The sequence below is a fragment of the Pristiophorus japonicus genome, unplaced genomic scaffold (assembly GCF_044704955.1).
Source record: "Pristiophorus japonicus isolate sPriJap1 unplaced genomic scaffold, sPriJap1.hap1 HAP1_SCAFFOLD_536, whole genome shotgun sequence".
NCBI classification, from domain to species: domain Eukaryota; kingdom Metazoa; phylum Chordata; class Chondrichthyes; family Pristiophoridae; genus Pristiophorus; species Pristiophorus japonicus.
Genome location: NW_027254443.1, coordinates 16,862 through 38,879, shown reverse-complemented (window position 1 = coordinate 38,879; position 22,018 = coordinate 16,862). Strand labels below are relative to the sequence as shown.

At 51.2% G+C, this 22,018-nt stretch overlaps 5 non-coding genes across 5 annotated transcripts; all 5 read right to left on the bottom strand.

Annotated features, from left to right (window-relative positions):
• Nucleotides 1-4,617: 4,617 nt before the first annotated feature.
• On the bottom strand, nt 4,618-4,690 carry trnat-agu (transfer RNA threonine (anticodon AGU)). The gene has a single exon. It is a non-coding gene; the product is annotated as a tRNA-Thr (tRNA).
• Nucleotides 4,691-6,659: 1,969 nt separating this feature from the next.
• trnat-ugu (transfer RNA threonine (anticodon UGU)) lies at nt 6,660-6,732 on the bottom strand. The gene has a single exon. It is a non-coding gene; the product is annotated as a tRNA-Thr (tRNA).
• A 4,307-nt stretch (nt 6,733-11,039) lies between these two features.
• Nucleotides 11,040-11,113, bottom strand: trnat-agu (transfer RNA threonine (anticodon AGU)). Its single transcript has one exon. It is a non-coding gene; the product is annotated as a tRNA-Thr (tRNA).
• Nucleotides 11,114-14,244: 3,131 nt separating this feature from the next.
• trnat-ugu (transfer RNA threonine (anticodon UGU)) lies at nt 14,245-14,317 on the bottom strand. Its single transcript has one exon. It is a non-coding gene; the product is annotated as a tRNA-Thr (tRNA).
• Nucleotides 14,318-19,967: 5,650 nt separating this feature from the next.
• Nucleotides 19,968-20,040, bottom strand: trnai-aau (transfer RNA isoleucine (anticodon AAU)). The gene has a single exon. It is a non-coding gene; the product is annotated as a tRNA-Ile (tRNA).
• Between the last annotated feature and the right edge of the window lie 1,978 nt (nt 20,041-22,018).

Genomic DNA, 22,018 nt, shown 5'->3' with positions numbered 1-22,018 from the left:
ATGCTCCCTCTCCCCTTCCCCCTTCTCTCTCTCTCCTTCCCCTCCCTCTCTTTCCCTTTCCTCTCTCTCTCTCCTTCCCCTCTCTCTCACTCCTTCCACTCTCTCTTTTCCCTTCCACTCTCTTTCCTGCTCCTTCCCCTCTCTTTCCCAGAGCAGGTGGCTCCATAGCTGAGGGGATAGAGCACTGGTCTTGTAAATCAGGGATAGTGGGTTCGAATCTCACTGGGGCCTCCTCAAAATTAGCTCAGTATTTAAATTTACTTTCAATTAACAAGGGCTTTAATTATAAATATTAAACAGCTCCCAGACTGACCCTGGAACAACAGGCTCCTTCTTGTCCACATTAAAAGATTAACATATTTAAAAAGTACTTGGATGAACACTTGAAGTGCCGTAACCTACAGGGCTACGGACCGAGAGCTGGAAAGTGGGATTGGGCTGGGGAGCTCTTGGTCAGCCGGCACGGATACAATGGGCCGAATGGGATTATTTCCTTTCCCGACTCTCTCACTCTCTGTTTCTAACATCATCATAGGCAGTCCCTCGGAATCGAGGAAGACTTGCTTCCACTCTTAACATGATTCCCCCTTTATCCACCCTGTTCGTTACATCCTTAAAGAATTCCAACAAATTAGTCAAACATGACTTCCCCTTCATAAATCCATGCTGACTCTGTCTGACCGAATTATGCTTTTCCCAATGGCCTGCTCCTGAAGGAGTGAGGGAGAGGGAGCGGGGAAGGAGTGTGAGAGAGGGGGAAGGGGAGACTGCGAGGAAGAAAGAGGGAAGAAGTGAGAAAGATTGGAAGGGGCAGGGGGGGAAGAGAGAGAGAGAGAGAGAAAAAGCAGAAGAGAGTGGGCAAGAATGAGTGACAGGTATTTAAATACTAAACTAAGTTAGAGTAGGCCCCAATTAGATTTGAACCTACGACCCCTGGTTGACAAGACCAGTGCTCGAACCCCTGAGCTATGGAGCCACCTGCTCTGGGAAAGACAATGGAAGGAGCTGGAAGGAGAGAGAGGGATGGGAAAAGAGAGAGTGGGGGTAGGAGAGAGAGTGAAAGCGGGTAAGGGGAGGGGAAAGACTTGGAGGGGAAGGGAAGAGAGAGAGGGGAAAGGGAGAGACGGGGAATGAGAGCGGTTGAGGCGAGGGAGGGGGAAGGAGGAGAGGGGAATGAGTGAGAGAGGGGTAAGCGAGATCGTGGGAAAGATAGAGAGGGGTAAAAAGATGTAGAACGGGTCGTGAGAGAGAGAGGGGGAAGGGGAGAAGGTATAGGAAAGGGAAAAGTATTGAAACCCTGAGCTAATTTTGAGCAAGCCCCAGTGAGATTTGAACTCACAACCCCTAGTTTACAAGACCAGTGCTCTAACCCTTGAGGTATGGAGCCACCTGCTCTGGGAAAGACAGGGGAAGGAGCAGAAAAGAGAAGGAAGGGAAAAGAGCGAGTGGAAGGAGTGAGAGAGAGGGGGAAGGAGAGAGAGAGGAGCAAAGGGAAAGAGAGCGAGGGGAAGGAGAGAGAGAGGGGGGAACGGGAGAGGGAGCATGGACGGGGAGAGAGAGGGAGGAGAAGGAGAGAGAGAGGGAGGGGAAGGGGAAAGAGAGGGAGGGGAAGGAGCGAGAGAGAGGGGAAGGGGAGATGGAGCGTGGGAGGGGAGAGCGAGACGAGAAGGATTGAGAAAGGGAAGGGTAGAGAGAGGGGGGGAATGGGAGCGAGTGTAAAGGGATAGAAAGAGAGGGGAAGGGGAGAGAGGGGAAGGGGAGCGAGGTGGGAAGGCGAGCGAGGGAGTAGGCAGGGGAGAGAGGGGGAGAAGGGGAGAATCTGAATAGAAGGGGAAGGAAAAGAGAGAGGAGGGGAGAGAGGGGAGTGGAGAGGGAAAGGGAAAGGGGGAAGGAGAGCGAGGGGGAAGAGAGTGGGTCAGGGAAAGAGGGGGAGGGGACAGAGGGGGAGGGGAGAGATAGGGAAAACAAATGAGGAAGGAGAGAGAGGGGAAGGAATGGGGAGAGAATGAAAGTAGAGAGGGAAGGGGAGAGAGGGGAAGGGGAGAAAGAGAGAGCAAGGGGAAGGGTACCGTGGGAGGGGAAGGGGAGAGAGAGAGAGTGAAAAGGGCGAAGAGAGGGGGAAAGGAGTGAGAGAGGGAAGGGGAGAGATGAGGAAGGGGAGAATCTGAAAAGAAAGGGAGAAGAGAGAAAGAAGTTGATAGAGGAGAGAGGGGGAGCGGACAGGGTGAGATGGGGGAATGAGTGAGAGACTGGGAAAGCGAGATAGCGGGAAAGGGAGAGAGGGGTAAAGAGATGTAGAACGTGTCGTGATGGGGAAGGGAGAGAGAGATTTGGAAGGGGAGAGAGAGTGTATGAGAGACGAGAAGAGGAGAGGGGGAAGGGTGTGAGGGGAGCCTGTTTAGAAATTTACAATTCAGCAGAGGAGGACAACGGGTTTAATTAGGAGGGGGAAAATAGAGTATGAGAGGAAGCCTGCAGGGAAAACAAAAACTGACTGCAAAAGCTTCTACAGATATGTGAAGAGAAAAAGATTAGTGAAGACAAATGTAGGTCCCGTGCAGTCAGAATTTATAATGGGGAACAAAGAAATGGCAGACCAATTGAACAAATACTTTGGTTCTGTTTTCACTAAGGAAGACACAAATAAACTTCCAGAAATACGAGGGGATCGAGGGTCTAGCGAGAAGGAGGAACTGAAGGAAATCCTTATTAGTCACGAAATTGTGTGAGGGAAATTGATGGGATTGAAGGCCGATAAATCCCCGGGGCCTGATAGTCTGCATCCCAGAGTACTTAAGGAAGTGTGCCCTAGATATAGTGCACGCATTGGTGATCATTTTCCAACAGTCTATCGACTCTGGATCAGTTCCAATGGACTGGAGGGTAGCTCATGTAATAACACTTTTTAAAAAAGGAGGGAGAGAGAAAACAGGGAATTATAGACCGGTTAGCCTGACATCGGCAGTGGGGAAAATGTTGGAATCAATCATTAAAGATGTAATAGCAGCGCATTTGGAAAGCAGTGACAGGATCGGTCCAAGTCAGCATGGATTTATGAAAGGGAAATCATGCTCGACAAATCTTCTGGAATTTTTTGAGGATGTAACTGGTAGAGTGGACAAGGGAGAACCAGTGGATGTGGTGTATTTGGACTTTCAAAAGGCTTTTAACAAGGTCCCACACAAGAGATTAGTGTGCAAAATTAAAGCACATGGTACTGGGGGTAATTACTGACGTGGACAGAGAACTGGTTGGCAGACAGGAAGCAGAGAGTCGGGCCCCTTGGATCGGTGACATAGCTTACCACTTCCTGGCCTTCAGACCTCTTGTACGTGTAGAACCGGTACCTCGCCATCAGAACGCTTTCCTTTGTATTTCGATGCTCCCGGACCAGTGTGTACAACGCATTGTACGACTTGTCTGTGGGTTTTGTTGTAGCGAGTAGGATTTTCATGAGGCCATATGTTGATGGCCCACAAACGGTGAGGAGGATCGCCCTTGGTTTGGCAGTGTTCGTTTCTCCTTCCAGCTCCTTGGCCACAAAGTATTGCTCAAGTCATTCCACGAAGGTTTCCCAATCATCTCCCTCCGAAAATTTCTCCAGGATGCCCACAGTTCTCCGCATTGTTGCATTGGGGTTCGTCATCTGTACCTCGTCGCCTGTTGTTATGTCTTGAACAAAGAGTCAGACTAGATGCTGCAAGCTCAAAGTAAGTGTGACCGTAGATCTCAGAGTGCCTCTCCAGCCTGTGAGGCCTCCTTATATACAGGTGCTCCCAAGGGATTATGGGATCCCTTTGGTGGTTAGACACGGTAATTACAGGTTTACATACATAACAGAAGGAGTGAGAGAGAGACGGAAGGGGAGAGAGTGGGGAAGAGGAGAGAGTGGGGAAGGAGTGAGAGAGAGGGGGAAGCGGAAAAAGTGGGAAAGGAGTGAGAGAGAGAGGAAGAGAGAGGGAAAGGGGAGCGAGAGAGGGGAGGGGAAAGAGAGGGAGGAGAAAGGGATAGAGTGGAGAAGGGGAGAGGGGGAGGAAGAGAGAGGGAAAGGGGAAATAGAGGAAGGGGATGGGGAGAGAGAGAGAGTGGAAGGGGGAGCGAGAGGGGCAGGTGTGAGTGAGGGAATGGGAGAGAGGGGGAATGAGAGAGGGTGAGGCGAGGAAGGGGGAAGGGGGGAGAGGGGAATGAGTGAGAGACGGGGAAAGCGAGATAATGGGAAAGGGAGAGAGGGGTGAAACGATGTAGAAAGGGTCGTGATGGGGAAGGGAGAGAGAGATTTGGAAGGGCAGAGTGAGTGTAAGAGAGATGAGAAGAGGAGAGGGGAAAGGGAGAGAGAAAAGTGAAGGAGTGAGAGAGAGGGGGGAAGGAGCGAGAGAGAGGATAACGAGTGTGTAAGAGCGGGAAGGGGAGAGAGAGAGGGAGGAGAAAGAGGAGAAGGCAGAGGATGATAGAGGGGAATGAGTGAGAGATAAAAATGTGCAACAGGTTGTGTAGATGGGGAGGGCAGAGAAAGATTTGGATCCTGCAGTTCCAGGGTCTGTCTCGGAGCTGTTTAATATTTATAATTAAAGCCCTTGTTAATTGACAGTGAATTTAAATACTGAACTAATTTTCAACAGGCCCCAGTGAGATTTGAACCCACGACCCCTGGTCTACTAGACCAGTGCTCTAACCCCTGAGCTATGGAGCCACCTGCTCTGGCCTGTGGGTCATTCCCCAGTTAGTGCTGTGTGTTTGAAGAATGAGGAGGGGTCAGTGAAACGCTCAGATTGTGTCTCATCCCCCAGACTCCTGCCTCCGTCTCTTCAATATTCACCTCTCAACATCGATATATCGGGTCTTTCACGTAGTAAAACATCCCAAGGCAACTCAGTCACACTCTGGCTCAATCTCTCTTTCTCTCTCAGTCTCTCTGTCTCTCTCTCTTTCTCACATGGTATTGGGGGTAATGTACTGACGTGGATAGAGAACTGGTTGGCAGACAGGAAGCAGAGAGTCGGGAGAAACAGGTCCTTTTCAGAATGGCAGGCAGTGACTAGTGGGGTGCCACAAAGTTCAGTGCTGGGACCCCAGCTATGTACTATATACATCAATGATTTAGACAAAGGAATTGAATGTAATATCGGAAAGTTTTCAGCTGACACTAAGCTGGGTGGCAGTGTGAGCTGTGAGGAGGATGCTAAGAGGCTGCAGGGTGACTTGGACAGGTTAGGTGAGTGGGCAAATGCATGGCAGATGCAGTATAATGTGGATAAATGTGAGGTTATCCACTTTGGTGGCAAAAACAGGAAGGCAGAATATTATCTGAATGGTGACGGATTAGGAAAAGGGGAGGTGCAACGAGACCTGGGTGTCATGGTTCATCAGTTATTGAAAGTTGGCATGCAGGTACAGCAGGCAGTGAAGAAGGCAAATGGCATGTTGGCCTTCACAGCGATAGGATTTGAGTATAGGACCAGGGAGGTCTTACTGCAGTTGTACAGGTCCTTGGTGAGACCACACCTTGAATACTGTGTATTGTTTTGGTCTCCTAATCTGAGGAAGGACATTCTTGCTATTGAGGGAGTGCAGCGAAGGTTCACCAGACTGATTCCCGGGATGGCAGGACCGAGATATGAAGAAAGATTGGATCGACTAGGCTTATATATACTGGAATTTAGAAGAATGAGAGGGGATCTCATAGAAACATATAAAATTCTGATGGGTTTAGACAGGTTAGATGCAGGAAGAATGTTGCTGATGTTGGGGAAGGCCAGAACCAGCGGTCACAGTCTAAGGATAAGGGGTAAGCCATTTAAGACCGAGATGAGGAGAAACTTCTTCACTCAGAAATTTGTGAACCTGTGGAATTCTCTACCACAGAGAGTTGTTGAGGCCAGTTTGTTAGATATATTCAAAAGGGAGTTAGATGTGGCCCTTACGGCTAAAGGGATCAAGGGGGTATGGAGAGAAAGCAGGAATGAGGTACTGAAGTTACACGATCAGCCATGATCTTATTGAATGGTGGTGCAGGCTCGAAGGGCCGAATGGCCTACTCCTGCACCTAGTTTCTATGTTTCTATGATTCTATGTCCGTTGTACCCCGTAGGGGACCAAACCCGCACTGTGACTCCGGGAGGAGCTCCTCGGCCACAGGGAGAAGACGGTTGAGGAGGACTCTAGCGACGACTTTCCCAGGGGATGATAACAGGGTGGTCTTGGACCTGGCCTGGAGACGACGAAGGTTGAACAGGTTCCCACTGGGTCTGTAGTTTAGTTCCACTCCAGCGGGGAGCTTGTTGACTGTGAGGTGGAGCACGGCAGTGAAGAATATTGAGACCCACGGCAATGTGGGTTTGAATCTTAACTGCCCCTGTGAAACGGTCAAGTGAGGCCCTCGGTTCTGTTCAAGAAGGCTGCTCACCACGACCTTCTCCAGGGGCAATTAGGGATGGGCAATAAATGCCGGCCTTGCTATCGACGGCCATATCCCACAACGAATCTAAAACAAATATCGGTGGCTCTCAGACTGGATATGAAGAAGACTCGGTTACAGACTGGTCACAGAAAGTGAAAGTGCTGTGGGCTGTATTTAAACTGCGAAGTGAGTCGGTTCCTGTTGATGGTGTCGGCCTGTCGCCGATTGACAGCGAGTTCAGGAACAGAAGCCAAAATTGAGTAGGCCCCAGTGAGATTTGAACCCACGACCCCTGGTTTACAAGACCAGTGCTCTAACCCCTGAGCTATGGAGCCACCTGTAACACCAGCTCCTGTTTACATCTTACTATTGTTAACAAGGAGGTGGGGCCCGAATAATCATTCTTGGTGATTCATCCCTGTACAATCATTGGAACATGATTGTTTCTCTGTCTCTCGAGAGGGAAGGGGAGAGAGGAGGAAAGGGAGAAGGCGAGAGAGAATGGTATGGTGAGGGAGTGGGAGATCGACAGAGAGGAAAGTGGAGAGTGAGAACAACAGAGGAGGGAGTGAAGGAGGCAAATGGACAGAGATCGAGGTGGAAGGAAAGGGAGAGAGAGCAAGGCACAGGAGAGACAGAGGAGGAAAGAAATGGAGTGGGGGAAAGGCAGAGGATGGGTACAGAGGGACGGAAAGGGAGAGAGGGAAGGGAGAGAGAGAGACAGGGGAAGGGGGCAAAGGGGGACAGGGAGAGGGGGGAGAGGGGGGAAAGGGGGACAGGGAGAGTGGGGAAGGAGAGCGAGAGAAGAACAATAAAAGGCAGTGATGGGGAAGGCCTGAGAGAGAGAGTGGGTCTCAGAGAGAGATTGAGAGCCTGTCGTTTGAGGGTGGGTCTCAGAGGTGTTTAATATTTATGATTAAAGTCCTTGTTAATTGACAGTGAACTTAAATACTTAGCTAATTGTGAGGAGACCCCAGTGAGATTTGAACCCATGATCTCTGGTTTACTAGACTAGTGCTTTAACCTCTGAGCTATGGAGCCAGCTCCTCTAGACAAGTCAGGGGAAGGAGCAGGAAAGAGAGGGGAAGGGAAATGAGAGAGTGGAAGGAGTGAGAGAGAGGGGGAAGGGGAGAGAGTGGGGAAGGAGTGAGAGAGAGGGGGAAGGGAAAAGAGAGAGAGGGAGGGGAGAGCGGGGAATGGGAAAGAGAGGAGGGAGAGGAAGAGTGAAAAAGCTGAGGTGGAAGGGGAGAGAGGGAGGAGAGAGTGGGTCGGGAGGGAGAAAGGGAGAGAGGGGGAAGAAGAGAGAGAGAGGCGAGGGAGCGGGAAGGGGGGAGAGGGGAATGAGTGAGAGACGGGGAAAGCGAGATAGCGGGAAAGGGAGAGAGGGGTAAAAAGATGTAGAACGGGTCGTGATGGGGAAGGGACTGGGGGAAAGGGAGAGTGAAAGGCAGAGGCAGAGAGTGAAAATGGTAAAGGGAAAGTGAGAGCGAGAGGGGAATGGGGAGAGAGAGGGAAAGGGAGAGAGAGAGAGGGGAAAGGGAGAGAGAGATGGGGGGGGAGCGAGAGATGGGAAGGGGAGAGAGAGAGAGGGGAAGGGGAGAGAGAGAGAGAGGGGAAGGGGAGTGAGAGATGGGAAGGGGAGCGAGAGATGGGGAGGGGTGAGAGAGAGAGGGGAAGGGGAGCGAGAGATGGGGAGGGGTGAGAGAGATGGGAAGGGGAGCGAGAGATGGGAAGGGGAGCGAGAAAGTTACAGTCAGAAGGGAAAAGGGAGAGAGTGAGGGGGAAGGAGAGAGAGAAGGAGAGCGGGATGGAGAGAGATAGAGGGGGAAGGAAAGGGAGAGGAAGGGGAGAGAGAGTGGGAAAGGGGGGAAGGGAGAGAGAAAGGGGAAGGAGAGTGAGCGGAGGGGAGAGAGAGAGAAAAATGAAGGGAAATGATAGAGAGAGGAGGAAGGGAAGAGATAAAATGAGAGCTTGTAGTTCCAGGGTCGGACTCAGAGCTTTTTAATATTTATAATTCAAGCCCTTGTCAATTGATGGTGAATTTGAATACTGAGCTCAGTTTTAGTAGGGCCCAGCTACCTGCTCTGAGCTCTCTCTGGGGAAGGGGACAGAGAGAATGGCAGGGTGAGGGGAGAGCCTGTGGGAAGGGAAATGGACAGAGAGGGAAGTGAAGAGGTACAAGAGAGAGAAGGGAGAAAGGGGAGAGCCTGTGGTGACAGGGTCAGTTTCATATTTACAAATAAAGCTCCTTGTTAATTTAAATACTGAGCTCATTTTGAGCAGGCCCCAGTGAGATTTGAACCCACAACCCCTGGTTTACTAAACCAGTGCTTTAACCCCTGAGCTTTGGAACCACATGCCCTGGACTGCGGGTCCTTCCCCAGTTAGTGCTGTGTGTTTGAAGAATGAGGAGGGGTCAGTGAAACGCTCAGATTGTGTCTCATCCCCCAGACTCCTGCCTCTGTCTCTTCAATATTCACTTCTCAACATCGATATATCGGGTCTTTCACGTAGTAAAACATCCCAAGGCAACTCAGTCACACTCTGTCCCAATCTCTCTGTCTCTCTGTCTCATTCCCTGCCACTCTCTCTCTCTCCGTGTCTCTCTCACTTATTCTCTGCTTCTGGATGGGGAAAGGGAGAGAGAAAAGGAGAAGGAAAGAGATAGAGGGGGAGGGGGAAGTGATAGAGGGGGAGGGGAGCGAGAGGGGAAGGAGTGACAGAGATAGGGGGAAGGGAAAAGAGGAAAATAAGCCTGTTGTTCCAGGGCACCAGTTCCCACTGTCACAGGACAGAGAGTGGAGAGCACCAGTTCCCTCTGTCACAGGACGGGAGAGTGCAGAGCACCAGTTCCCACTGTCACAGGAGACAGAGTGGAGAGCACCAGTTCCCACTGTCACAGGACAGAGAGTGGAGAGCACCAGTTCCCACTGTCACAGGACAGAGAGTGGAGAGCACCAGTTCCCACTGTCACAGGACAGAGAGTGGAGAGCACCAGTTCCCACTGTCACAGGACAGAGAGTGGAGAGCAACAGTTCCCACTGTCACAGGACAGAGAGTGGAGAGCACCAGTTCCCACTGTCACAGGACGGGAGAGTGGAGAGCACCAGTTCCCACTGTCACAGGACAGAGAGTGGAGAGCACCAGTTCCCACTGTCACAGGACAGAGAGTGGAGAGCACCAGTTCCCACTGTCACAGGACAGAGAGTGGAGAGCACCAATTCCCACTGTCACAGGGCAGAGAGTGGAGAGCACCAGTTCCCACTGTCACAGGACGGGAGAGTGGAGAACACCAGTTCCCACTGTCACAGGACAGAGAGTGGAGAGCACCAGTTCCCACTGTCACAGGACAGAGAGTGGAGAGCACCAGTTCCCACTGTCACAGGACGGGTGATTGGAGAGCACCAGTTCCCACTGTCACAGGACAGAGAGTGGAGAACACCAGTTCCCACTGTCACAGGACAGAGAGTGGAGAGCACCAGTTCCCACTGTCACAGGACAGAGAGTGGAGAGCACCAGTTCCCACTGTCACAGGACAGAGAGTGGAGAACACCAGTTCCCACTGTCACATGAACATCCGGAAGTGCCCACAAAGGAAGTGGAGTGTGGGAAATTGCACTCTGCTTCTATTGAGGGGTGGTGAGGCCAATTCTGCGTCGGGAGCAGGACTTCCACGCTGGAAGTCTAAAATTCCCAGCCCAAGAAGGTCACCACCCCCAAGGTGGGGGCCTGTGCTGGGCAATGAATGGAGAATGGGGCATGGGATTGAGGGGCCACATTGCAGCGAAGGTCTGGGGGGGGGGGGGGGGGGGAGGGGGGGGGCGGGGGGCAAAGTGTGTTGGACGGTCGGGCCTGGGGGCTCTGTGCCTCGGTGCAGGGAGTGTTCGGGTTGACTGCGCAGATGGCGATTGGTGGATGTGGTGTGGTTGGCTTCGCGGGGGCTGGGGGCTCGACATCCGAGTGTGTTTGGCATTTGGGAAGGATTCTGACGGGACGGGCCGTGTTGGGTGCGGGGGGAGTGTTCCCGGTGTTGGATGGGTCCGGAGCCGTGGGGGGCACGCTCTTGGAATGGGGTTGGACTGTTTGGGAGAGACATCTTCATTCAGGGAGTTGTTGGCCTGTGGGGTTCCCTGCCGCGGAGAGTTGCTGATGCCAGTTCATTGGATATGTTCAGGAGGGTGTTGGATGTGGTTCTCTTGGTTGGGGAGGGTCGGGGGGGGGTGATCAGCCAGGTATTTAAACACTAAACTAATTTTGAGTTGGCCTCAGCGAGATTTGAACCCATGACCTCTGATTTACTAAACCAGTGCTCGAACCCCTGAGCTATGGAACCATCTGCTCTGGGAAAGTCAGCGGAAGGAGCAGGAAAGAGAAGGGAAGGGTAAAGAGAGAGTGGAAGGAGTGAGAGAGAGGGGGAAGAGGAGACTGGGAAGAAGAGACAGTGGATAGGGAGAGAGAGAGCGGGGGGAAGGGGAGAGAGAGAGTGGCAGGGGATAAATGGGGAAAGAGAGCGGTTGATGCGAGTGAGGGAAAGGAGGGCGAGACGGGGAAAGCGAAATAGCGGGAAAAAAAGAGCTGTGGTGGGGAAAGGAAGAATCTGTAGGAAAGGGAGAAGTATTTAAATACTGAGCTAATTTTGAGTAGGCCCCAGTGAGATTTGAACTCACGACCCCCTGGTTTACTGGACCAGTGCTCTAACCTCTGAGCTATGGAACCACCTTCTCTGGTAAAGGCAGGGGCAGGAGCAGGAAAGAGAGGGACAGGGAAAAGAGAGAGTGGAAGGTGTTCTGTCTTGAATCAAGAGTCAGACGAGATACTGCAAGCTCAAAGTAAGGTGTGACCTTAGTCCTTTATCACAGGTCTCCAGAGTGCCTCTCCAGCCTGTGAGGTCTCCTTAAGTATAGGTGCTCCCAAGGGATTGTGGGATCCCTTGGGACTCCAGGAGATAAGCCCTCTGGTGGTCAGACATGATAATTACAGGTTTACATTCATAACAACACTTCTCCCCTGCCCCCTGCCCCAAAGTCAATAGTGTAACTATATACAATGTGAGTCGATCTGGGACCTTCCTTGCCCTGGTTGATCGTCTCGGTACAAATGCTGGTGTTGTTGAATCATTTGTTGGGCCCTCGCTGGGCTGCTGTTCAGCTGGCCTTGCTGGACTGCTGGGGGGTGATGGGTTCTGCTTCGTGGTCAACCGCTGGGTCGGTTGCTACGTCTGTGTGTTGGACGGACGGTAGAGTCTGTTGTGGGTTGTTCTGGATAGTCTGTAAATCTCAGTTTGATTTGGTCCAAGTGTTTTCTGCAGGTGAGTCCATTTGCGAGTTTGACCACAAACACCTTGCTCCCCTCTTTGGCCAAAACAGTGCCAGCAATCCACTTGGGACCTTGTCCATAGTTCAACACAAATACAGGATCGTTTACTTCAATTTCACGTGACACATTTGTGCGATCACATTATGTATTCTGTTGAAGCCGCCTGCTCTCTACCTGTTCGTGTAGATCAGGGTGGACTAACGAGAGCCTTGTCTGAAGTGTCCTTTTCATCAGCAGTTCAGTGGAAGGGACCCCGGTAAGTGAGTGGAGTCTTGTGCGGTAACTGAGCAGGACTGTTTCCCTCTCCTTGCCCTCCCCCCTGCTCTCTCTCCCCCCATCATAAAAGGTTTATAAAACAACATCACTTTGGTCACAGTACTTGTAGCAGCACTTGTGTGCTGAGAGATTTGCTTAGTATTGTCACTGGTGGCAATAAACGCCTGGGCTATCGCTATGGCCTTACTCAAGGTTGGGGTCTCTATCGTCAAAAGTTTGCGAAGTTTTATTTCATGGTCAATGCCAAGTACAAAGAAATCCCTGAGCATGCGCTCCAAATGTCCTTCAAATTCGCAATGTCCTGCAAGGCCCCTTAGCTCGGCGACATAGCTCGCCACTTCCTGGCCTGTCATCCCAGGGAAGCTGGAGGCTATTGGCCTCATGCTCCTGGTGTTGGCCCTGGGGGCCATGGGGCTGTAGGGCTGGTCTGGTGCAGGTTGTCTTTGGTGGTGGCTGGGCTGCCCATTGACCACTTGTCCCTGTAGTGGGACTGCTCCCACTGCCTGTGTGTGTGTCCTGCAAGGGGCATCACATTTGTTCCAAAGGTCCAGGCTACATGGTCAGGTAGCCTGCTGGACCTGGGGGTCTCCCACAGGGGCATTCCATTGGCATCAGCATGGTCCCTGTAGGACTCAATGTCCTTTACCGGTATACATGACACCTTGGCTCTGATCACGCATAGTCGAGCTTGCATTATATATTCTAGCATTTGCATCACTTTTGGGTGTCCTGGTTTCAACAGACATGGTTAAATTAGGCATTTCACAATCTCTATCATTACTGTTAAGCATAATAAACTTGTTCTTAACCTGCATTCATCTCATTAGTCACATTAGTTAAACCAGCATCACAATTCATGGTTACATTGCACACATTTCCATTCTTGCACCCTTGAATTGCATCTTTAGCTTTAAAGTCCGTGCACTCAAATAGTTGGAACTGCCCCTTGAAATTTTTTTTGTTACCGGTCTCCTTTAAGGGAGCTTTCAAATCCGATTGGCCGCTCGATGTCATGTGCTGCTTCTCCATGTTGACTCGTAGCATGGAGGAGGTCTGCTGCCTGTTGCTTGTGGTGCTGCAGCCATTTTGTGGTGCTCTTTTCTTCCACATGCTTGTGGTGCTGCAGCCATTTTGTGGTGCTCTTTTCTTCCACGTGCTTGTGGTGCTGCAGCCATTTTGTGGTGCTTTTTTCTTCCACGTGCTATGTGGTGCTGCAGCCATTTGGTGGTGCTCTTTTCTTCCACATGCTTGTGGTGCTGCAGCCATTTTGTGGTGCTCTTTTCTTCCACGTGCTTGTGGTGCTGCAGCCATTTTGTGGTGCTCTTTTCTTCCACATGCTTGTGGTGCTGCAGCCATTTTGTGGTGCTCTTTTCTTCAACATTCTTGTGGTGCTGCACCCATTTTGTGGTGCTCTTTTCTTCCACGTGCTTGTGGTGCTGCAGCCATTTTGTGGTGCTCTTTTCTTCCACATGCTTGTGGTGCTACAGCCATTTTGTGGTGCTCTTTTCTTCCACATGCTTGTGGTGCTGCAGCCATTTTGTGGTGCTCTTGTCTTCCACGTGCTTGTGGTGCTGCAGCCATTTTGTGGTGCTCTTTTCTCCCACGTGCTTGTGGTGCTGCAGCCATTTTGTGGTGCTCTTGTCTTCCACGTGCTTGTGGTGCTGCAGCCATTTTGTGGTGCTCTTTTCTTCCACATGCTTGTGGTGCTGCAGCCATTTTGTGGTCTTGCTGCAGACAGGAGGTGGTGCTCTTTTCCTCCACAGCGCCACTTCGCCTGATGTGGACCCGGTTCATCCAATTCCTGCCCAGCAGCGTGGGACCGTCGCCGGCTACAATCCACAGGTGGAGTTTGTGTAACACACCGCCCTGGGAGACCTGGACGTCTACAGTCCCTGTAACGTTCCCTCTGCCCACCTTCGGCTCGTTTGCCGTGTTGGAGTTCCGAGTAGAGCGCTTGCTTTGGGAGTCTCGTGTCTGGGACATGCGGACTATGTGGCCTGCCCAGCAGATAGCTCTTGGTCGGCCGGCGCGGACACGATGGGCCAAAATGGCCTCCTTCCCTGCTGTAAGTTTCTATGAGTCGGTGATATATCGGTGTCTCTGAGACTGGATGTGGAAAAGGTGGGATACAGACTGGGAGTGGGAAGTGAAAGTACTGTGGGCAGATTGTAAAGTGCGGAGTGAGCGGTTCTTGTTAATGGTGTCGGCCTGTCGCTGATTGACGGTCAATTCAGTAACAGAAGCCAAAATTGAGTAGGCCCTAGTGAGATTTGAACTCACGACCCCTGGTTTACAAGACCAGTGTTCTAACCCCTGAGCTATGGAGCCACCTGCTCTGGGACAGACAGAGGAAGGAGCAGGAAAGAGAGGGGAATGGAAAAGAGAGCGTGGAAGGAGTGAGAGAGAGAGGAAAGGGAACAAGAGGGAAGGAAAGGAGAGAGAGAGAGGGGAAGTGGAGAGGGAGCATGGAAGGGGAGAGAGAGGGAGGGGAAGGAGAGAGAGAGGGAGGGGAAGGGGAAAGAGAGGGAGGGGAAGGAGCGAGAGAGAGGGGAAGGGGAGAGGGAGCGTGGGAGGGGAGAGCGAGACGAGAAGGATTGAGAAAGGGAAGGGTAGAGAGAGGAGGGTGATGGGAGCGAGTGTAAGGGGAGAGAAAGAGAGGGGAAGGGGAGAGAAGGGAAGGGGAGCGAGATGGGAAGGCGAGCGAGGGAGTAGGCAGGGAAGAGAGGGGGAGAAGGGGAGAATCTGAATAGAAGGGGAAGGAAAAGAGAGAGGCGGAGAGAGAGGGGAGTGAAGAGGTAAAGGGAAAGGGGGAAGGAGAGCGAAGGGGAAGAGAGTGGGTCAGGGAAAGAAGAGGAGGGGAGAGAGGGGGAGGGGAGAGATGGGGAAGATATAGGAGGAAGGAGAGAGAGGGGAAGGAATGGGGAGAGAATGAAATTAGAGAGGGAAGAGGAGAGAGGGGAAGGGGAGAGAGAGAGCAAGGGGAAGGGTAACCTGGGAGGGGAAGGGGAAAGAGAGAGAGAGTGAAAAGGGAGAGGAGAGAGGGGGGAAGGAGTGAGAGAGGGAAGGGGAGAGACGATAAGGGGAGAATCTGAAAAGAAAGGGAGAAGAGAGAGAGAAGTGGTAGAGGAGAGAGGGGGAGGGGACACGGTGAGAGGGGGGAATGAGTGAGAGACGGGGAAAGCGAGATAGCAGGAAAGGGAGAGAGAGGGGAAGGAATGGGGAGAGAATAAAAGTAGAGAGGGAAGGGGAGAGAGGGGAAGGGGAGAGAGAGAGCAAGGGGAGAGTTCCATCTCCTCCCTCTCTTTCCCCTTCCCCTCACTCTCTCTCCCCTTCCATGCTCCCTCTCCCCTTCCCCCTTCTCTCTCTCTCCTTCCCCTCCCTCTCTTTCCATTTCCTCTCTCTCTCTCTCCTTCCCCTCTCTCTCACTCCTTCCACTCTCTCTTTTCCCTTCCCCTCTCTTTCCTGCTCCTTCCCCTCTCTTTCCCAGAGCGGGTGGCTCCATAGCTCAGGGGATAGAGCACTGGTCTTGTAAATCAGGAATAGTGGGTTCAAATTTCACTGGGGCCTGCTCAAAATTAGCTCAGTATTTAAATTTACTTTCAATTAACAAGGGCTTTAATTATAAATATTAAACAGCTCCCAGACTGACCCTGGAACAACAGGCTCCTTCTTGTCCACATTAAAAGATTAACATATTTAAAAAGTACTTGGATGAACACTTGAAGTGCCGTAACCTACAGGGCTGCGGACCGAGAGCTGGAAAGTGGGATTAGGCTGGGGAGCTCTTGGTCAGCCGGCACGGATACAATGGGCCGAATGGGATTATTTCCTTTCCCGACTCTCTCACTCTCTGTTTCGAACATCATCATAGGCGGTCCCTCGGAATCGAGGAAGACTTGCTTCCACTCTTAACATTATCCACCCTGTTCGTTACATCCTTAAAGAATTCCAACAAATTAGTCAAACATGACTTCCCCTTCATAAATCCATGCTGACTCTGTCTGACCGAATTATGCTTTTCCCAATGGCCTGCTCCTGAAGGAGTGAGGGAGAGGGAGCGGGGAAGGAGTGTGAGAGAGGGGGAAGGGGAGACTGCGAGGAAGAAAGAGGGAAGAAGTGAGAAAGATTGGAAGGGGCAGGGGGGGAAGAGAGAGAGAGAGAGAGAAAAAGCAGAAGAGAGTGGGCAAGAATGAGTGACAGATATTTAAATACTAAACTAAGTTAGAGTAGGCCCCAATTAGATTTGAACCTACGACCCCTGGTTGACAAGACCAGTGCTCGAACCCCTGAGCTATGGAGCCACCTGCTCTGGGAAAGACACTGGAAGGAGCTGGAAGGAGAGAGAGGGATGGGAAAAGAGAGAGTGGGGGAAGAAGAGAGAGTGGAAGCGAGTAAGGGGAAGGGAAAGACTTGGAGGGGAAGGGGAGAGAGAGAGGGGAAAGGGAGAGACGGGGAATGAGAGCGGTTGAGGCGAGGGAGGGGGAAGGAGGAGAGGGGAATGAGTGAGAGAGGGGTAAGCGAGATAGTGGGAAAGGGAGAGAGGGGTAAAAAGATGTAGAACGGGTCATGAGAGAGGGGGAAGGGGAGAAGGTATAGGAAAGGGAAAAGTATTGAAACCCTGAGCTAATTTTGAGCATGCCCCAGTGAGATTTGAACTCACAACCCCTAGTTTACAAGTCCAGTGCTCTAACCCTTGAGGTATGGAGCCACCTGCTCTGGGAAAGACAGGGGAAGGAGCAGAAAAGAGAGGGGATGGGAAAAGAGCGAGTGGAAGGAGTGAGAGAGAGGGAGAAGGAGTGAGAGAGGAGCAAAGGGAAAGAGAGCGAGGGGAAGGAGAGAGAGAGAGAGGGGGGAAGGGGAGAGGGAGCATGGAAGGGGAGAGAGAGGGAGGGGAAGGAGAGAGAGAGGGAGGGGAAGGGGAAAGAGAGGGAGGGGAAGGAGCGAGAGAGAGGGGAAGGGGAGAGGGAGCGTGGGAGGGGAGAGCGAGACGAGAAGGATTGAGAAAGGGAAGGGTAGAGAGAGGGGGGGAATGGGAGCGAGTGTAAGGGGATAGAAAGAGAGGGGAAGGGGAGAGAGGGGAAGGGGAGCGAGTTGGGAAGGAGAGCAAGGGGGAGGCAGGGGAGAGAGGGGGAAAAGAGGAGAATCTGAATAGAAGTGGAAGGAAGAGAGAGAGGAGGGGAGAGAGGGGAGTGGAGAGGGAAAGGGAAAGGGGGAAGGAGAGCGAGGGGGAAGAGAGTGGGTCAGGGAAAGAGGGGGAGGGGACAGAGGGGGAGGGGAGAGATAGGGAAAACAAAGGAGGAAGGAGAGAGAGGGGAAGGAATGGGGAGAGAATGAAAGTAGAGAGGGAAGGTGAGAGAGGGGAAGGGGAGAAAGAGAGTGCAAGGGGAAGGGTAACGTGGGAGGGGAAGGGGAGAGAGAGAGAGTGAAAAGGGCGAAGAGAGAGGGGGGAAGGAGTGAGAGAGGGAAGGGGAGAGATGAGGAAGGGGAGAATCTGAAAAGAAAGGGAGAAGAGAGAAAGAAGTTGATAGAGGAGAGAGGGGGAGAGGACAGGGTGAGATGGGGAATGAGTGAGAGACTGGGAAAGCGAGATAGTGGGAAAGGGAGAGAGGGGTAAAGAGATGTAGAGCGGGTCATGATGGGGAAGGGAGAGAGAGATTTGGAAGGGGAGAGAGAGTGTAAGAGAGACGAGAAGAGGAGAGGGGGAAGGGTGTGAGGGGAGCCTGTTTAGAAATTTACAATTCAGCAGAGGAGGACAACGGGTTTAATTAGAAGGGGGAAAATAGAGTATGAGAGGAAGCTTGCAGGGAAAACAAAAACTGACTGCAAAAGCTTCTACAGATATGTGAAGAGAAAAAGATTAGTGAAGACAAATGTAGGTCCCGTGCAGTCAGAATTTATAATGGGGAACAAAGAAATGGCAGACCAATTGAACAAATACTTTGGTTCTGTCTTCACTAAGGAAGACACAAATAAACTTCCGGAAATACTAGGGGATCGTGGGTCTAGCGAGAAGGAGGAACTGAAGGAAATCCTTATTAGTCACAAAATTGTGTTCGGGAAATTGATGGGATTGAAGGCCGATAAATCCCCGGGGCCTGTTAGTCTGCATCCCAGAGTACTTAAGGAAGTGTGCCCTAGATATAGTGCACGCATTGGTGATCATTTTCCAACTGTCTATCGACTCTGGATCAGTTCCTATGGACTGGAGGGTAGCTCATGTAATAACACTTTTTAAAAAAGGAGGGAGAGAGAAAACAGGGAATTATAGACCGGTTAGCCTGACATCGGCAGTGGGGAAAATGTTGGAATCAATCATTAAAGATGAAATAGCAGCGCATTTGGAAAGCAGTGACAGGATCGGTCCAAGTCAGCATGGATTTATGAAAGGGAAATCATGCTCGACAAATCTTCTGGAATTTTTTGAGGATGTAACTGGTAGAGTGGACAAGGGAGAACCAGTGGATGTGGTGTATTTGGACTTTCAAAAGGCTTTTAACAAGGTCCCACACAAGAGATTGGTGTGCAAAATTAAAGCACATGGTACTGGGGGTAATTACTGATGTGGACAGAGAACTGGTTGGCAGACAGGAAGCAGAGAGTCGGGCCCCTTGGATCAGTGACATAGCTTGCCACTTCCTGGCCTTCAGACCTCTTGTACGTGTAGAACCGATACCTCGCCATCAGAACGCTTTCCTTTGTATTTAGATGCTCCCGGACCAGTGTGCACAATGCATTGTACGACTTGTCTGTGGGTTTTGTTGTAGCGAGCAGGATTTTCATGAGGCCATATGTTGATGCCCACAAACGGTGAGGAGGATCGCCCTTGGTTTGGCAGTGCTCGCTTCTTCTTCCAGCTCCTTGGCCACAAAGTATTGCTCAAGTCGTTCCACGAAGGTTTCCCAATCATCTCCCTCCGAAAATTTCTCCAAGATGCTCACAGTTCTCCGCATTGTTGCATTGGGGTTCATCATCTGTACCTCGTCGCCTGTTGTTATGTCTTGAAAAAAGAGTCAGACTAGATGCTGCAAGCTCAAAGTAAGTGTGACCGTCGTCCTTTAGTGCAGATCTCAGAGTGCCTCTCCAGCCTGTGTGGCCTCCTTATATACAGCTGCTCCCAAGGGATTGTGGGCTCCCTTTGGACTCCACGGGATAAGCCCTCTGGTGGTTAGACACGGTAATTACAGGTTTACATACATAACAGAAGGAGTGAGAGAGAGACGGAAGGGGAGAGAGTGGGGAAGAAGAGAGAGTGGGGAAGGAGTGAGAGAGAGGGGGAAGCGGAAAAAGTGGGGAAGGAGTGAGAGAGAGAGAGGAAGAGAGAGGGAAAGGGGAGCGAGAGAGGGGAGGGGAAAGAGAGGGAGGAGAAGGGGATAGAGTGGAGAAGGGGAGATGGGGAGGAAGAGAGAGGGAAAGGGGAAATAGAGGAAGGGGATGGGGAGAGAGAGAGTGGAAGGGGGAGCGAGAGGGGCAGGTGTGAGTGAGGGAATGGGAGAGAGGGGGAAGGAGAGAGGGTGAGGCGAGGAAGGGGGAAGGGGGGAGAGGGGAATGAGTGAGAGACGGGGAAAGCGAGATAATGGGAAAGGGAGAGAGGGGTGAAACGATGTAGAAAGGGTCGTGATGGGGAAGGGAGAGAGAGATTTGGAAGGGCAGAGTGAGTGTAAGAGAGATGAGAAGAGGAGAGGGGAAAGGGAGAGAGAAAAGTGAAGGAGTGAGAGAGAGGGGGGAAGGAGCGAGAGAGAGGATAACGAGTGTGTAAGAGCGGGAAGGGGAGAGAGAGAGGGAGGAGAAAGAGGAGAAGGCAGAGGATGAGAGAGGGGAATGAGTGAGAGATAAAAATGTACAACAGGTTGTGTCGATGGGGAGGGCAGAGAAAGATTTGGATCCTGCAGTTCCAGGGTCTGTCTCGGAGCTGTTTAATATTTATAATTAAAGCCCTTGTTAATTGACAGTGAATTTAAATACTGAACTAATTTTGAATCGGCCCCAGTGAGAATTGAACCCACGACTCCTCGTTTATTAGACCAGTGCTCTAACCCCTGAGCTATGGAACCACCTGCCCTGGGCTGTGGGTCATTCCCCAGTTAGTACTGTGTGTTTGAAGAATGAGGAGGGGTCAGTGAAACGCTCAGATTGTGTCTCATCCCCCAGACTCCTGCCTCCGTCTCTTCAATATTCGCCTCTCAACATCGATATATCGGGTCTTTCACGTAGTAAAACATCCCAAGGCAACTCAGTCACACTCTGGCTCAATCTCTCTGTCTCTCTCTCAGTCTCTCTGTCTCTCCGTCTCTCTCTCTTTCTCACATGGTATTGGGGGTAATGTACTGACGTGTATAGAGAACTGGTTGGCAGACAGGAAGCAGAGAGTCGGGATAAACAGGTCCTTTTCAGAATGGCAGGCAGTGACTAGTGGGGTGCCACAAAGTTCAGTGCTGGGACCCCAGCTATGTACTATATACATCAATGATTTAGACAAAGGAATTGAATGTAATATCGGAAAGTTTTCAGCTGACACTAAGCTGGGTGGCAGTGTGAGCTGTGAGGAGGATGCTAAGAGGCTGCAGGATGACTTGGACACGTTAGGTGAGTGGGCAAATGCATGGCAGATGCAGTATAATGTGGATAAATGTGAGGTTATCCACTTTGGTGGCAAAAACAGGAAGGCAGAATATTATCTGAATGGTGACGGATTAGGAAAAGGGGAGGTGCAACGAGACCTGGGTGTCATGGTTCATCAGTTATTGAAAGTTGGCATGCAGGTACAGCAGGCAGTGAAGAAGGCAAATGGCATGTTGGTCTTCACAGCGATAGGATTTGAGTATAGGAGCAGGGAGGTCTTACTGCAGTTGTACAGGGCCTTGGTGAGACCACACCTTGAATACTGTGTATTATTTTGGTCTCCTAATCTGAGGAAGGACATTCTTGCTATTGAGGGAGTGCAGCGAAGGTTCACCAGACTGATTCCCAGGATGGCAGGACCGAGTATGAAGAAAGATTGGATCGACTAGGCTTATATATACTGGAATTTAGAAGAATGAGAGGGGATCTCATAGAAACATATAAAATTCTGACGGGTTTAGACAGGTTAGATGCAGGAAGAATGTTGCTGATGTTGGGGAAGGCCAGAACCAGGGGTCACAGTCTAAGGATAAGGGGTAAGCCATTTAAGACCGAGATGAGGAGAAATTTCTTCACTCAGATGTTTGTGAACCTGTGGAATTCTCTACCACAGAGAGTTGTTGAGGCCAGTTTGTTCGATATATTCAAAAGGGAGTTAGATGTGGCCCTTACGGCTAAAGGGATCAAGGGGGTATGGAGAGAAAGCAGGAATGAGGTACTGAAGTTACATGATCAGCCATGATCATATTGAATGGTGGTGCAGGCTCGAAGGGCCGAATGGCCTACTCCTGCACCTAGTTTCTATGTTTCTATGATTCTATGTCCGTTGTACCCCGTAGGGGACCAAACCCGCACTGTGACTCCGGGAGGAGCTCCTCGGCCACAGGGAGAAGACGGTTGAGGAGGACTCTAGCGACGACTTTCCCAGGGGATGATAACAGGGTGGTCTTGGACCTGGCCTGGAGACGACGAAGGTTGAACAGGTTCCCACTGGCTCTGTAGTTTAGTTCCACTCCAGCGGGGAGCTTGTTGACTGTGAGGTGGAGCACGGCAGCGAGGAATATTGAGACCCACGGCAATGTGGGTTTGACTCTTAACTGCCCCTGTGAAACGGTCAAGTGAGGCCCTCAGTTGTGTTCAAGAAGGCTGCTCACCACGACCTTCTCCAGGGGCAATTAGGGATGGGCAATAAATGCTGGCCTTGCTATCGACGGACATATCCCGCAACGAATCTAAAACAAATATCGGTGGCTCTCAGACTGGATATGAAGAAGACTCGGTTACAGACTGGTCACAGAATGTGAAAGTGCTGTGGGCTGTATTTAAACTGTGAAGTGAGTCGGTTCCTGTTGATGGTGTCGGCCTGTCGCCGATTGACAGCGAGTTCAGGAACAGAAGCCAAAATTGAGT